General features: G+C 40.0%; 1 long non-coding RNA gene across 1 annotated transcript in view; it reads left to right on the top strand.

Annotated features, from left to right (window-relative positions):
* Positions 1 to 1,851, top strand: part of LOC122814038 — a 100,683-nt gene extending 98,832 nt beyond the window's left edge. Inside the window, exon 3 of the long non-coding RNA XR_006366765.1 lies at positions 1 to 1,851. This exon is cut by the window's left edge and continues 571 nt beyond it. This is a non-coding gene — a long non-coding RNA (uncharacterized LOC122814038).
* Positions 1,852 to 17,467: the final 15,616 nt, after the last annotated feature.

Here is a 17,467-nt window from a genome sequence, read left to right on the forward strand (position 1 = left end):
TTCTCTTCCCCGATTTGTGTTTTGCTGGTAAAATATATAAATGTCTCTAAGTGCAATATTCAGAATATCTACGATTTTGTGATGTTACGAACTGTAATATTTATGTAATATAACTGTGTGTGTGTGTCTGTGCGCGCGCACTTTTTTCCTGTAAGGACAAAAGAAATATGTGACCAAATCTAGGCAGTTTATTAGTGCTGTATTGCTGTTTGTTAACTGGCATAGGCACAATATAAATTATATAAATTCAATAATTTTACAAGAAAATCAATGACATCCATTTCCAAAACATAAAGACCTTTTAAATACTAAATTCTGCCTGAGGATGTTTAAAAGTCAGTAATACATGAATATTTACTGTAGAGTTCTGCTGACTGTTTTAATTTATTTCTTAAATATATTCATTTATTCAGTTGCAGTAGGTATACTGTATATATAGCAACATATGGATGCAAGCACAAGTAGTGGGAAATGAACTGGCTAAGGCTTTATCTGGGATAAAATCCCAGTTTTCCTCCTGTTATGATCTTGTTGTGATGCAGTGAATGGTATCAGCTACCGTCTCCCATGCTCCATAGTTTAATGGATTTCACTTTCCTTTGTCCCTGGCTGAAAAATCATGACATTTGCTTATGAAATACAAGCAAAGCAAGCCTTTATTACACTAAAAGATGTGCTTGTAAAACTTGGTAATTGCACTGCTGCCCCAGCCAGGGAAAAGAAGCATCAGTGTGCCATGTATTTGCCTGTCCTAAGGAAATCTGCCAGCATCGTGTCATCTGCCTGTTACGTGTATTCGCCTGTCCTAAGGAAATCTGCCAGCACCGTTTCATCTGCCTGTTGTTACGTGTGGCAGTGGATATGGGTGGTGGGAGTCAGACTGGATATGGTCTCACACTAGCTATGATTTTACATTTGTTGCATCTGGAGCTGTCATGCATGCAGTGCATTTCCCATACTGGCTAAGTCATACTAGGATAGTCCCAAACCTATGAGACCACGCAGGTTTCATCTCTACATTACTGGTGCAGTTGGTGGGCTACCATCCTAGCTGCCAACAGCATGGGGTCAGAAATGGACATAAGTCAGCAGTGACGTACCATTTAAAGGAGGGTTTCACTTTTCTTGGGGGAGTAACAAATCGAAGGCTACATTACAGTATTGCTGGAATATTCCAGGGAATGAAGACAACAAGCTAAAATGTACACTGTAGCAGGAAAATGGTCTGTGGCTGCCCTATCTGCTTTCCTAGGGGCATTATCGCTGTACCTACCCATCAACCAAGGCCAAGATTCACTGTTTCATGTCCAGCTAAGGGGCACTTATTGCCACAGGAACAGACTATAATATAATAAGTGGAGGGCAGACAAGAGTCGCAAGGGTCATCAGTGGTACAAAAGGGATAGCTAATTTAAAAATATAATTTTCATGTAATAAAATAGTAGCCTTTAGATTACAGTGTGATAGAGTTCACCAATAAGGTTAGAAACAGTAATTTCTTTCTTGTCTTGGCTGTAATAATGAGAAACCGTGGCACTTGACTGTTACACATACTTGTTGTAAAGGACCCAAACAGTCTTGCGTTTGGTTCCCTGCTAATAAGGGCTTAGCTGTATCTCATGACAGTAGCTTCATCTGATACTTGCATATAACATTGCTAGTATTCCTAAAGCTGAATCATTTATATAATATTTGTAACTACTAAACTATAAATTACTATGTTGTAATGCTTTATACATTACTTGTATACCTGAAACAAGTCATTTTGTTTGTATAGTACTTGTGGTGAAGACATATATGCATATTTATAAGTACTATTTTTCTAATTTATTTATAATAAACTCATTTTCCAGGTGACCATTTTTGTCTTTATTGATGTTTTTGTCTGATTCATGAGGTTGTATAATATAGTATGGTGATTTACCACTCCAGCTTTTTCAGTCTGTAGTGCAGTGTGATGCTGTCACATGTATGGCAAGCAAAATAGGACACAAAGCCAACAGCCTTCCTCATTCCTGCACCATGACTCTTACATTCATGCTACTTGTTGCTGACAGAAATGAGCCAGCAGTTTTCTGGGAAAAGGGATGAATGTGTTTGCTATTTGGATAATACATTTGAACAAAGTTCATTTATAACTATTGTGAGTAGTTAACATAGCAGAGCATGAAACTCTAACAAAACAATCAGGTATTTTCCAAAGAGACTCACTCCTCAGACCTTTCAAACTTCAGTCATTTTATGTACAGCTTAAGAGAATTCTTATGAAGGGTGAAGAATCACGTAAATAGCAGATATAACCGTATGTACAGAGGTAGTAAAAAATGTAGAAACTGACAGGACTTCAACGTGAATAAAGTACTGTTAATTTTGTTGAATAAAAACACATCACATAAGCCCTTTCATCTCTCATGGAGACTTCTTCGGATAAAATGCACTCACATACATCATCTTAATTATAAACTAAATGAAATTCATCAACCAATCATGAAATGCTAATAATTAATGAGATATGACATCTAGATCAGGGGAGGTCATCGTGCCTCTTTACTCATCCCTCATCAGACCCATAATTGAGTACAATGCCTCTTTTGGGATGTACCTTACCAGACACCTGCAGCAACTGGAAAGACCCCAAAAGTACCTCACCAAGAGGATCAAAGGGCTCAAACAGATGCCATATGCTGCCCGGTTAAAGAAACTCCAGCTCTACTCAGTGGCATACCGCCTGCTCAGAGGCGATCTGTGCCTGACGTATAAAGCCATGTCCAACCCGGAATTAATGGACATGCTGCACCTCAGAAAATCCAAATCCCATCGAGCTACGCTCGAGACTTGAACCTCAGCACTGAAATAAATAGGACATGCTGGAGGGACAGATTCATAACCCAGAGGCTCCCTTCACTCTGGAATAAAATCCCAGTCCAGGTTAGGCAGAGTCCCTCATTGACTCTCTTCAAGAGGAATCTTGATGAGTGGATGGGAGATTGTAGGTTTACCCCGGGTATCACTTCTGTGTCCCTGTTAGACAGAGGCACATTATACTAACCTCGAAAAAGGGCATAGCAAAATTAATTTAAAATGGGTGGCGAAAGCCAAACACACTCTGGCTAGGCTTATAAATGCCCTAGGGCAGATAGCCTAGTATGAACCTATGAACCTATGAGAGATGAAAGCGCTTATGTGATGTGTTTTTATTCAATAAAATTAACAGTACTTTATTCATGTTGAAGTCCAGATAATTTCTACATTTTTTACTGGTTTGGTGAAGTTTGGGCTGTTTTTTTTTTCAGTTATTTTATGTACAGAGGTAGTGCTGGGTGAAAGCATGCAGGAGAGGCACCCACTATAAAGGCTACTACCGTCCATCTGTAGCTTGGTGAGCCTAATATCTACCCCGAGCTGGTCCTCCAAAGGTACCTCTGTATGCCACCAGCACTACCCCTCCCTGGCCACCAAGGATGGTCACACACATCCTCTCATGCTTGCACCATCAAGTGCCCAGGCCGTTAATCAAACTAGGTCACCTGGGTGGTAGTCAGGGCTTTATCCGATGTTACCAGCACTGGTTGTAACACTCTGCTGTAACTTCCACAGTGTGTTCCAGCAAAGTGCAGTCTGTAGACTTGTTTTGTTATTGTGAAAAAGAGTAACAGCTTGTGTAGGACACAAGCTCTGATAGGCTGCTGTTGTCAAACAAACATCAGTTATTAACTCAGTGTACATAATTTCTTCATTGAATGCCTGAAAAAGACAGCATAAGCCACACATTTTTTTTTTCAAACCCTCTGCCTGTCAACCATCAGCCCCCTTCCCCCACAGCCTATGAGCCTATTCATTCATCACGGGGTGAAGAACAATCACCAGCCCATTTGTTCCCCCTGTGAGTCAAGAATTGATTGTGAGCTTATCATTTAGTCAGCTACAACAATCTCCTCCCAAGTCCCAAGGGCTCCTAACACCGCTAGGAAGCTTCTGAGGGATGCTAACACTGCTGGTCTGTGGGGGAGAAGCATGTGAGCTTCCTCTGTACGAATGCCCTTAACCTGCCAGTGCTGCAGTAGCATGTCCCTCTGACCCAGACTCCATAAACTGCAGCACCCAAAACTCCCAGAAGGTGTCACTCAAGCAACGAGCTAATCTACCCCTGCACCATGGATTAGAAAGCTGTATGCCACTCACTCCCAGCTTCCTGCCCCCTTTCCTCCAGCTTCCATGTCTACTAATCAAACATGGGTCATCTGGGTCACATCTATGGCTTTATCCCTCTGAGCCAATGAAGGGAAGACTAACCACCTGTTTTTGACTGAATAACTGTGCTTATATCATGCATGGATTCTTGAAAGGGTTCTTAGGCAACCTACTGGATTGTAGCGATCATATCTGTAAACATCATAGCCCAAAAACCAATAGCTCATCCACATTAAAAACATTGGTGACTGTATCACTAGGAAGCAACCCCACATACCAGAACCTCCCAATATTGAGTGACTGCACAAATTGTCAAAATCAGAACAGCAATACAATACCTAAGTAAGCATTTTTTTTTCAGGCAGCAAACTCCCCTGTACCCCAAGTGGATGGGTGTGCCCCTTGCAGTTCCTGTTATGCATTCACTAGGTGTGAGACTGCAAACTGAAGAAAGTGAAATGTTTGGTACTATCTAATAATGGTTTCCTCATTTCTCTGCATGATCTCCATTCGTTCCTCTACAATGTACAGTGGTGTATTCCACACTGACTGGGATGTGTAATCCCCTACAATGTACAGTGATATGCTCCACACTGACTGGGATGTGTAATCCCCTACAATGTACAGTGATATACTCCACACTGACTGGGATGTGTAATCCCCTACAATGTACAGTGATATACTCCACACTGACTGGGATGTGTAATCCCCTACAATGTACAGTGGTGTATTCCACACTGACTGGGATGTGTAATCCCCTACAATGTACAGTGGTGTATTCCACACTGACTGGGATGTGTAATCCCCTACAATTTACAGTGATATACTCCACACTGACTGGGATGTGTAATCCCCTACAATGTACAGTGGTGTATTCCACACTGACTGGGATGTGTAATCCCCTACAATGTACAGTGGTGTATTCCACACTGACTGGGATGTGTAATCCCCTACAATGTACAGTGGTGTATTCCACACCAACTGGGATGTTTGATCACCAGCAGTACTTAACTGGGGCATTTATGAGTAGGAGCCAATCAGAGTGTCATATTCACATTATATGAAATATGATACATTAAATATTCAAGTAAAGAAGTCAAGTTTGTTTTATATCCAAACCAAATTTGAGTTCTTTACTTGACTATCTAATGCATCATGTCCAAAGTACAAATCATCTGCTCTTGACTGGCAATTCAGTGAACCATAACCAAACCAATAAATAAATAGATGATCAGCTGTGCCCAAACCATGCACTGGTCCTTCACTCATTCTTCATTAGAATAGCCAACGAACTGTGACAAATCATTCACCAACTGACCAAATAGTCAATGAGCTGTGACAAACTATGCATCAACTCCTGACTGAATAGTCAATGAACTGTGACAAACCATGCATCAGCTGACTGAATAGCCAATGAAGTGTGAGAAAACCATACATCAGGTGACTGAATAGTCAGTGAACTGTGACAAACCATGTATTAACTGAATAGGCAATGAAATGTGACAAATCAAGCACTGGCTCCTTTTTTTCCAAATACCTTTATTGAATTATCACTTGTGACATAGGTAAATTTACATTTATATAAAAGTAATCACACTATAATTAACATAAACATTATACTTCGCATATATTGCTATATATCATATATCTTAAGCAACATTACATAAATTATTCAATTCCTGCCTTTTTTAAACAAGAAACATTTTTATTAAACCATTGCTTACTACATAGGCAATCATACATTTATATAAATGAAAACAAATCACACCATCACAACTCTAGTTGCAAGCATTTTACATCACAAACCATACTGACACACTCCCAGTTGCAAACATTATACATCACTTATAATCTACCCAATCTTTTTCAGTCCAACATTACACAGCTCATTTAAGTCCTGCCACGTTTTAAACCTCATTCCTCCCTTGTGTGCATTGTTCCCACAATTCCCATTTTTTTTCTGTGTAGTTTGCTCCTACCCTTTTCTAAAGATCTCATTTCCAGTTGTTTTACCTCTGTTAATATATTCACTGCTTCTAGTATAGTTGGTTTAGATTTTGATTTCCATTTTCTAGTTATTGATTTTTTGGCAGCCACCATTATTAGACACAGCAAGGCCTTACCATGTGTAGGCAATTCCAATTCTGTATCATAGCTCAGAAAAATCATCTCCCTCATCAGATCAATCTGCCCAACCAGCATTTTTGACAGTGCACCTCACAGGGAATTCTTAAAGTCTGACAACTTATTGCACTCCCAGAAAATACATTCCCAATTACCTCTTTCTTCCCTGTCACACCTCCAACATTTGCTGTCTGCCTGAGGAAAAATTCTCTGTAGTCTACTTGGAGGTATAGAGATATCTATGTAAACATTTCCAGGCAAAAATCCTAAATCTTCTTGATTTTGTTGTATATTTGGGAGACATACATATATCCCCCATTGTTTCTTTGTGAATTGCTTATCCAATCTCTCTTTCTAATCCTTTCTAACTTCCTCTGATTCTTATAGTTATCATGCTATATTCTATATGCTCTACTAATGTTTCCTTTTTTAATGTCAGCTTCTGTTCTAAATTCTATTAAAAACTATGTCAGTGCTGGTCTTTCATTGAGGAACCCCCTACTTCTTACTCTTTGCCTATACTCTAATATCAATCTGTGATAGGGACAGCAATCTTTAACCTGCAGTCCAAATACATTTTTGGTGTCTTTCCATTCTATCATCTTTTCCTCTCTAGTTATTTGCACCCAATACCTTGAGTCCTTTGCAGTTTTCTCCAATAAATTCCAGCCCCCTCTTGCCTATTTTTCTAATTGCGGTCATCCATATCGGCAGAATCTCCTTTCTCCAATCCCATGTTGGCTTACTTCTTAGAATACTTTCTGCTACTGTATGGATATAATATTCTATACGATTACTGTTATTCTCCTTAAAGATCTGCATCTAAAATCCCAGTCTCTCCTTGTTTCTTAAGCTTCTCCCCTGTTTCATCATCATCATCCCTTTCCATTTTTGAATTATAGTTTTCTGGTTATGCTATGTATAGGAGCTCTGAAAAACACCTTCAAATTGGGTAATCCCAATCTGCCATGTTCTGCTCGAAGAATCAGCTTATCCTATTTGACTCTTTGCCTTCTTCCCTTCCCACATAAAGATCTTCAGCTCTTTATTAATTGCTATCCATAACTTTTCCTCGGGTTGATAAAAATATGCCTGACCTGTGTATAAGACTAAAGGGACTTAAAACATTTTAGCCGCTTGTATCTTACTATCCATATCCATATAACAAAGCTTCCCTTTTCTCAGTTTTTGTTATCATCTTTTGTCTAGTCTCTTGCCATATATCCTTAGCTGCCACACTAGAATCATTTTTAATCCATACTCCGAAATACTTCATTTTAACATGTTCCCATAAATATGGATATTCCTGAACCAATTCATGTGCGGGTACATAATTTACTGCTGTTGCCTTTGTTTTAGCTTCATTAATTTTGCATCCCAAAAAGATCTGAAACTTTCTCAAAATGTTCCACAACACTGTAATGTCTCTTTTTGGTTTTGTCAGGTATAAAATAATATCATCTGCAAATAAAGCCAGCTTTTCTTGACTACAATACCAATTATATGCTTGAATTTCTGAGTCCCTTATTTTCTTGGTCAATGGTTCTAAATATGTTGCAAATAATAAAGGGGAAAGAGGACACCCCTGCCTTATTCTTCTGCTCAAGCAGAAATGATCAGAGAGGACCCCCCCCTCTTTAATTTTCACCTCTGATCCTTCATATTTCTTCCCAATCAACCTTATATTTTTTCAGGAAATTCAAATGCTTCCATTGCCCTGTTCATAAAATCCCAGCTTACTCTGTCAAATGCTTTCTCAGCATCAAGACCCACCAGCAATAGGTTCATAGGTTCATAGGTTGATACTAGGCTATCTGCCCTAGGGCATTTATAAGCCTAGCCAGAGTGTGTTTGGCTTTCGCCACCCTTTTAGATTAGTTGACTGTGCCTCTGTATAGTAGGTCACAGAAGGTAGCCCTTTTAAGGTTAGTTTACTGTACCTCTGTCAAGCAGGGACACAGAAGAGATCCCAGGGGTAAACTTATGATCTCCCATCCACTCGTCAAGATTTCTCTTGGAGGGTCAGTGAGGGGCTCTGCCTAACATGGATTGAGATTTTGTTCCACAGTGAGGGGAGCCTCTGGGATATGAATCTGTCCCTACAGCATGTCCTATTTATTTCTGTGCTGAGGTTCAAGTCCCTGGAGTGTGTAACTCTAAGGGATTTGGATTTCCAGAGGTGAAGCATATCCTTTAATTCTGGGTTGGACATGGCTTTATACGTCAGATACAGATCGCCTCTGAGTAGGCGGTACGCAACTGAGTAGAGCTGGAGTTTCTTTAGCCGAACTGCATATGGTATCTGTTTGAGCCCCTTGATCCACTTGGTGAGATACTTTTGGGGTCTTTCCAGTTGCTGCAGGTGTCGGGTAAGGTACATCCCAAACGGGGCATTGTACTCAGTTATGGGCCTGATGAGTAGAGGGCACAATGACCTCTCTTGATCTAGATGTGAACCCTTTCATGATAACGTGGGCTATATAAAAGGTCTTTCTAACCACTTTGGCAACGTGATTGCCAAAGGAGAGATTGCTATCTACTTGGGTCCCCAAGTCCCTAATTACTTCTTCCGTGCCAATGGATTACCACCTATGTGGTAATTTGTGGGCACTTTGTTTTTCCCAAAGGGGATGACTATGCACTTTTTGGCATTTAGCTTTAGGCCATGGCTCTGGCACCAGTTATCCGTCTCTGTGAGACCCTTTTGGAGGATGCTTGTGTCAGCGGGAGAGTCGATTACGGCACCCAGTTTGCAGTCATCTGTGAACTTGGTCAGCCATAGTCCACCCGAGTTAGCCTGTACCTCGGAGAAATATATACCGAACAAGAGAGGTCCCAGGACTGAGCCTTGTGGGACACCACTTGTAACTGGTTTAGAGTCTGACATAAGCTGCAGCACCCAAAACTCCCAGAAGGTGTCACCCAAGCAACGAGCTAATCTACCCCCTCACCATGGATTAGAAAGCTGTATGCCACTCACTCCCAGCTTCCTGCCCCCTTTCCTCCAGCTTCCATGTCTACTAATCAAACATGGGTCATCTGGGTCACATCTATGGCTTTATCCCTCTGAGCCAAGGAAGGGAAGACTAACCACCTGTTTTTGACTGAATAACTGTGCTTATATCATGCATGGATTCTTGAAAGGGTTATTAGGCAACCTACTGGATTGTAGCGATCATATCTGTAAACATCATAGCCCAAAAACCAATAGCTCATCCACATTAAAAACATTGGTGACTGTATCACTAGGAAGCAACCCCACATACCAGAACCTCCCAATATTGAGCGACTGCACAAATTGTCAAAATCAGAACAGCAATACAATACCTAAGTAAGCATTTTTTTCAGGCAGCAAACTCCCCTGTACCCCAAGTGGATGGGTGTGCCCCTTGCAGCTCCTGTTATGCATTCACTAGGTGTGAGACTGCAAACTGAAGAAAGTGAAATATTTGGTACTATCTAATAACGGTTTCCTCATTTCTCTGCATGATCTCCATTCGTTCCCCTACAATGTACAGTGTTGTATTCCACACTGACTGGGATGTGTAATCCCCTACAATGTACAGTGATATACTCCACACTGACTGGGATGTGTAATCCCCTACAATGTACAGTGATATACTCCACACTGACTGGGATGTGTAATCCCCTACAATGTACAGTGATATACTCCACACTGACTGGGATGTGTAATCCCCTACAATGTACAGTGGTGTATTCCACACTGACTGGGATGTGTAATCCCCTACAATGTACAGTGGTGTATTCCACACACTGACTGGGATGTGTAATCCCCTACAATGTACAGTGATATACTCCACACTGACTGGGATGTGTAATCCCCTACAATGTACAGTGGTGTATTCCACACTGACTGGGATGTGTAATCCCCTACAATGTACAGTGGTGTATTCCACACTGACTGGGATGTGTAATCCCCTACAATGTACAGTGGTGTATTCCACACTGACTGGGATGTGTAATCCCCTACAATTTACAGTGATATACTCCACACTGACTGGGATGTGTAATCCCCTACAATGTACAGTGGTGTATTCCACACTGACTGGGATGTGTAATCCCCTACAATGTACAGTGGTGTATTCCACACTGACTGGGATGTGTAATCCCCTACAATGTACAGTGATATACTCCACACTGACTGGGATGTTTGATCACCAGCAGTACTTAACTGGGGCATTTATGAGTAGGAGCCAATCAAAGTGTCATATTCACATTATATGAAATATGATACATTAAATATTCAAGTAAAGAAGTCAAGTTTGTTTTATATCCAAACCAAACTTGAGTTCTTTACTTGACTATCTAATGCATCATGTCCAAAGCACAAATCATCTGCTCCTGACTGGCAATTCAGTGAACCATAACCAAACCAATAAATAAATAGATGATCAGCTGTGCCCAAACCATGCACTGGTCCTTCACTCATTCTTCATTAGAATAGTCAACGAACTGTGACAAACCATTCACCAACTGACCAAATAGCCAGTGAGCTGTGACAAACTATGCATCAACTCCTGACTGAATAGTCAATGAACTGTGACAAACCATGCATCAGCTGACTGAATAGCCAATGAAGTGTGACAAAACCATACATCAGCTGACTGAATAGTCAGTGAACTGTGACAAACCATGTATTAACTGAATAGTCAATGAAATGTGACAAATCAAGCACTGGCTCCTTTTTTTCCAAACACCTTTATTGAATTATCACTTGTGACATAGGTAAATTTACATTTATATAAAAGTAATCACACTATAATTAACATAAACATTATACTTCACATATATTGTTATATATCATATATCTTAAGCAACATTACATAAATTATTCAGTTCCTGCCTTTTTTAAACAAGAAACATTTTTATTAAACCATTGCTTACTACATAGGCAATCATACATTTATATAAATGAAAACAAATCACACCATCACAACTCTAGTTGCAAGCATTTTACATCACAAACCATACTGACACACTCCCAGTTGCAAACATTATACATCACTTATAATCTACCCAATCTTTTTCAGTCCAACATTACATAGCTCATTTAAGTCCTGCCACGTTTTAAACCTCATTCCTCCCTTGTGTGCATTGTTCCCAAAGTTCCCATTTTTTCCTGTGTAGTTTGCTCCTACCCTTTTCTAAAGATCTCATTTCCAGTTGTTTTACCTCTGTTAATATATTCACTGCTTCTAGTATAGTTGGTTTAGATTTTGATTTCCATTTTCTAGTAATTGCTTTTTTGGCAGCCACCATTATTAGACACGGCAAGGCCTTACCATGTGTAGGCAATTCCAATTCTGTATCATAGCTCAGAAAAATCATCTCCCTCATCAGATCAATCTGCCCAACCAGCATTTTTGACAGTGCACCTCACAAGGAATTCTTAAAGTCTGACAACTTATTGCACTCCCAGAAAATACATTCCCAATTACCTCTTTCTTCCCTGTCACACCTCCAACATTTGCTGTCTGCCTGAGGAAAAATTCTCTGTAGTCTACTTGGGGGTATAGAGATATCTATGTAAACATTTCCAGGCAGAAATCCTAAATCTTCTTGATTTTGTTGTATATTTGGGAGACATACATATATCCCCCATTGTTTCTTTGTGAATTGCTTATCCAATCTCTCTTTCCAATCCTTTCTAACTTCCTCTGATTCTTATAGTTATCATGCTATATTCTATATGCTCTACTAATGTTTCCTTTTTTAATGTCAGCCTCTGTTCTAAATTATATTAAAAACTCTGTCAGTGCTGGTCTTTCATTGAGGAACCCCCTACTTCTTTCTCTTTGCCTATACTCTAATATCAATCTGTGATAGGGACAGCAATCTTTAACCTGCAGTCCAAATACATTTTTGGTGTCTTTCCATTCTATCATCTTTTCCTCTCTAGTTATTTGCACCCAATACTTTGATTCCTTTGCAGTTTTCTCCAATAAATTCCAGCCCCCTCTTGCCTATTTTTCTAATTGCGGTCATCCATATCGGCAGAATCTCCTTTCTCCAATCCCATGTTGGCTTACTTCTTAGAATACTTTCTGCTACTGTATGGATATAATATTCTATATGATTACTGTTATTCTCCTTAAAGATCTGCATCTAAAATCCCAGTCTCTCCTTGTTTCTTAAGCTTCTCCCCTGTTTCATCATCATCCCTTTCCATTTTGAATTATAGTTTTCTGGTTATGGTATGTATAGGAGCTCTGAAAAACACCTTCAAATTGGGTAATCCCGATCTGCCATGTTCTGCTCGAAGAATCAGCTTATCCTATTTGACTCTTTGCCTTCTTCCCTTCCCACATAAAGATCTTCAGCTTTTTATTAATTGCTATCCATAACTTTTCCTCGGGTTGATAAAAATATGCCTGACCTGTGTATAAGACTAAAGGGACTTAAAACATTTTAGCAGCTTGTATCTTACTATCCATATCCATATAACAAAGCTTCCATTTTCTCAGTTTTTGTATTATCTTTTGTCTAGTTTCTTGCCATATATCCTTAGCTGCCACACTAGAATCATTTTTAATCCATACTCCGAAATACTTCATTTTAACATGTTCCTATAAATATGGATATTCCTGAACCAATTCATGTGCGGGTACATAATTTACTGCTGTTGCCTTTGTTTTATCTTCATTAATTTTGCATCCCAAAAAGATCTGAAACTTTCTCAAAATGTTCCACAACACTGTAATGTCTCTTTTTGGTTTTGTCAGGTATAAAATAATATCATCTGCAAATAAAGCCAGCTTTTCTTGACTACAATACCAATTATATCCTTGAATTTCTGAGTCCCTTATTTTCTTGGTCAATGGTTCTAAATATGTTGCAAATAATAAAGGGGAAAGAGGACACTCCTGCCTTATTCTTCTGCTCAAGCAGAAATCATCAGAGAGCCCCCCCCCTTTAATTTTCACCTCCGATCCTTCATATTTCTTCCCAATCAACCTTATATTTTTTCAGGAAATTCAAATGCTTCCATTGCCCTGTTCATAAAATCCCAGCTTACTCTGTCAAATGCTTTCTCAGCATCAAGACCCACCAGCAATAGGTTCATAGGTTGATACTAGGCTATCTGCCCTAGGGCATTTATAAGCCTAGCCAGAGTGTGTTTGGCTTTCGCCACCCTTTTAGATTAGTTGACTGTGCCTCTATATAGTAGGTCACAGAAGGTAGCCCTTTTAAGGTTAGTTTACTGTACCTCTGTCAAGCAGGGACACAGAAGAGATCCCAGGGGTAAACTTACGATCTCCCATCCACTCGTCATGATTTCTCTTGGATGGTCAGTGAGGGGCTCTGCCTAACATGGATTGAGATTTTGTTCCAGAGTGAGTGGAGCCTCTGGGATATGAATCTGTCCCTACAGCATGTCCTATTTATTTCTGTGCTGAGGTTCAAGTCCCTGGAGCGTGTAGCTCTAAGGGATTTGGATTTCCTGAGGTGAAGCATATCCTTTAATTCTGGGTTGGACATGGCTTTATACGTCAGACACAGATCGCCTCTGAGTAGGCGGTACGCAACTGAGTAGAGCTGGAGTTTCTTTAGCCGAACTGCATAGGGTATCTGTTTGAGCCCCTTGATCCTCTTGGTGAGATACTTTTGGGGTCTTTCCAGTTGCTGCAGGTGTCAGGTAAGGTACATCCCAAACGGGGCATTGTACTCAATTATGGGCCTGATGAGTAATGAGTAGAGGGGCACAATGACCTCTCTTGATCTAGATGTGAACCCTTTCATGATAACGTGGGCTATATAAAAGGTCTTTCTAACCACTTTGGCAACGTGATTGCCAAAGGAGAGATTGCTATCTACTTGGGTCCCCAAGTCCCTAATTACTTCTTCCGTACTTAATGGATTACCACCTATGTGGTAATTTGTGGGCACTTTGTTTTTCCCAAAGGGGATGACTATGCACTTTTTGGCATTTAGCTTTAGGCCATGGCTCTGGCACCAGTTATCCATCTCTGTGAGACCCTTTTGGAGGATGCTTGTGTCAGCGGGAGAGTCGATTACGGCACCCAGTTTGCAGTCATCTGTGAACTTGGTCAGCCATAGTCCACCTGTGTTAGCCTGTACCTCGGAGAAATATATACCGAACAAGAGAGGTCCCAGGACTGAGCCTTGTGGGACACCACTTGTAACTGGTTTAGAGTCTGACATGGCACCTGCTATTCTGACCATGTGGGTTCTATCCCTGAGCCAGTTTACAACCCATCTTGTGACATAGGGGTTGATATTTAAGCTGGTGAACTTATTTATGATGCCCGAGTGGGGTATTGTGTCGAAGGCTTTTGTGAGGTCCAGGTAGGCTGTGTGGACTACCTTCTCTTCATCTATGGCTTTGGTAACTGTTTCAAAGAAGTTGACCAGGTTCAAGAGGCAAGATCTGCCCTTAACGAAGCCGAATTGGGTAGGATCCAGTGTCTGGAGGTTCCCAATGTCTTTGTTTATGATTTCCATGATGATACGCTCCATAGCTTTGCAGACCAGGCTAGTCAGGCTTATAGGGCGATAGTTTCCGGGGTCTGTTGTGGCACCGCCTTTGTGGAATGGGACCACTGTTGCTGTACGCCATTCCTTGGGTACATATCCTGTAGTAAGGCTGAGATTGAACAGTGACTTTATATGAGGTATAATAATGGTATTTTCTTACATTCTGCTTCCCTCTGGATCATCAATGTTCTGTTAATGTTGTTAAATGTTTGCCTCCCCTCCGCAAAACCACGTTGATCCATATCTATCAGTTTTGGCATTACTTTTGCCATTCTTTTAGCCTTATAGACATAAATACTTTATAATCATGATTTAGTATTGAAATGGGCCTGTATGAAGCTGGTTCTGATGGATCTTTACTCCCTTTAGGTATTACAGACATCACCGCTTTCTTCCAGGATGTTGGTGCTTCTCCTCCTCTTAAAATACTGTTAAACAAAACCTTCCAGATAGTTCTCAAGTTTTTCCTTCTAGCTTCTAAACTTTCACAGGAATACCATCTATTCCTGAAGACTTTCCTGTAGATTGGTTATACATCAGAATTTTGATCTCATCTCCTCCTATACTACCCATTAGTAATCAAGCCTCATCTACCTCTAACCTTGGCATATTTAATACTTCCATAAACATTTTCATTTGTATCTTTTCTTGATTTTCATATTTCTATGCTTTATAGAGGCTCTTACAGAATTTCTGAAATATTTGTCTTCTTCTACTTCTTCTTCTCTTTTGGCTGTTCCCATTAGGGGTCGCCACAGCGGATCATCTGTTTCTATTTCTTCCTGTCCTCTACATATTGCTCTGTCACACCAACCACCTGCATGTCCTCTCTCACCACATCCATAAACCTTATCTTAGGCCTTCCTCTTTTCCTCTTACCTGGCAGCTTCCTCCTCAGCATCCTTTTCCCAATATACCCATCATCCCTCCTCAGCACATGTCCAAACCAATGCAATCTCGCCTCTCTGACTGTCTCCAAACCGTTCAACCTGAGATGACCCTCTAATATACTGATTCCTAATCCTGTCCATCCTTGTCACACCCAGTGCAAATCTTAACATCTTTAACTCTGCCACTTCCAGCTCTGATTCCTGCCTTTTTGTCAACTGTCTCCAACCCATACAACATAGCTGGTCTCAATACCCTCTTGTAGACCTTCCCTTTCACTCTTACTGGTACCCGTCTGTCACAAATCACTCCTGACACTCTTCTCCACCCATTCCACCCTGCCTGTACTCTCTTCTTCACCTCTCTTCCACACTCACAATTACTCTGAACTGTTGATCCCAAGTACTTAAACTCATCCACCTTCGCCAACTCTACTCCCTGCATCCTCACCATTCCTCTATCCTCCCTCTCATTTACACACGTATATTCTGTCTTAGTCCGCTGACCTTCATTTCTCTGCTCTCTAGAGCATATCTCCACCTCTCCAGGGTCTCCTTAACCTGGTCCCTACTCTCACTACAGATCACAATGTCATCTGCAAACATCATAGTCCATGGGGCCTCCTATCTGATCTCGTCTGTAAACCATTTGTAATACCTCTATAAGTTCTCTTGTTACCTTCCTTGTTTTAGGCTCCTTAAGTCTGGCCACAACTCTTTCTATTTTCTGTTGCCTGAGTTGTTGTGCTAAAAGTTTTTTGTGCTCTAGTGTTATTATCAAAAAATAGTTGCTTAACAGCAATCTTTGCACATTATCAAGGTAATCCCTTATTTTCTGCTTAGTATTCTGCAGTTGATCCTCTTCTTGTTCTGTGATATTCCGCCTATTCTGCAAATCTTTAACATCTGAAAAATCAAACCACCACAAACTGTAGAAAGACAAAGAATGCAGGACAAAGCACTTCAAAACTCAGGAATCTTCAGCTATTCAGCTCTTTAATGAAAAAACAAAACACAGCGCCACACAGAGGAAATGAAGTAAAGCGCTTTTCGTCTGGTACAATGACCAAACTTCTTCAGACTGAAAACAGCAGGCACAAAAACAGTTAGGTTTATATCCTCACAAGAACACTCCTCCCTCCACCCCTTAATTAAACAATTAACCAATACCACAAAGAAACAATTAATCAAAATGCATAAATTACAACTTAGAAAACTGAAGTAAAATTCATTTGCTGGTACTAAAAGCAACAAAAACATTTATAATCATAAATGGCAACTATAAAATTTAAAATGTAACATAGAAACAGCTACTATTGTAGAACATCATTCTAAATACTTTAAAAAATAATAATAAATCAAACATTAAATATTGATGTTGTTAAATATGCAGCCCCACAATGTTTAATGCACTTAAAATTCAATACTTGTATTATTCAGTCCTTACCTTACTACCTTATAGGGTTGGTACACCTAAATTGTAAGTGCATTAAACATTGTTTATTATCATTGTGCATTAAACCAATATTGTCAACAACAAAAATATCCCTACCATTTTCAAGTAGGCTCTTTAAATTAGAATTTTTCTTATATACAAAATTAGGATGCTCCCCCACACTATTAAACAGATCACAACTGGAAGATAGTCAAGGGTAATTGTGATCTGTTTAATAGTGTGGGGAGCCTACTTGAAAATGTTAGGGATATTTTTATTGTTGACAATATTAGTCCAACGGGTACTAAAGGTA

This window comes from Protopterus annectens, chromosome 10.part0 (assembly GCF_019279795.1).
Source record: "Protopterus annectens isolate FY-2018-M chromosome 10.part0, PAN1.0, whole genome shotgun sequence".
NCBI classification, from domain to species: Eukaryota; Metazoa; Chordata; order Ceratodontiformes; family Protopteridae; genus Protopterus; species Protopterus annectens.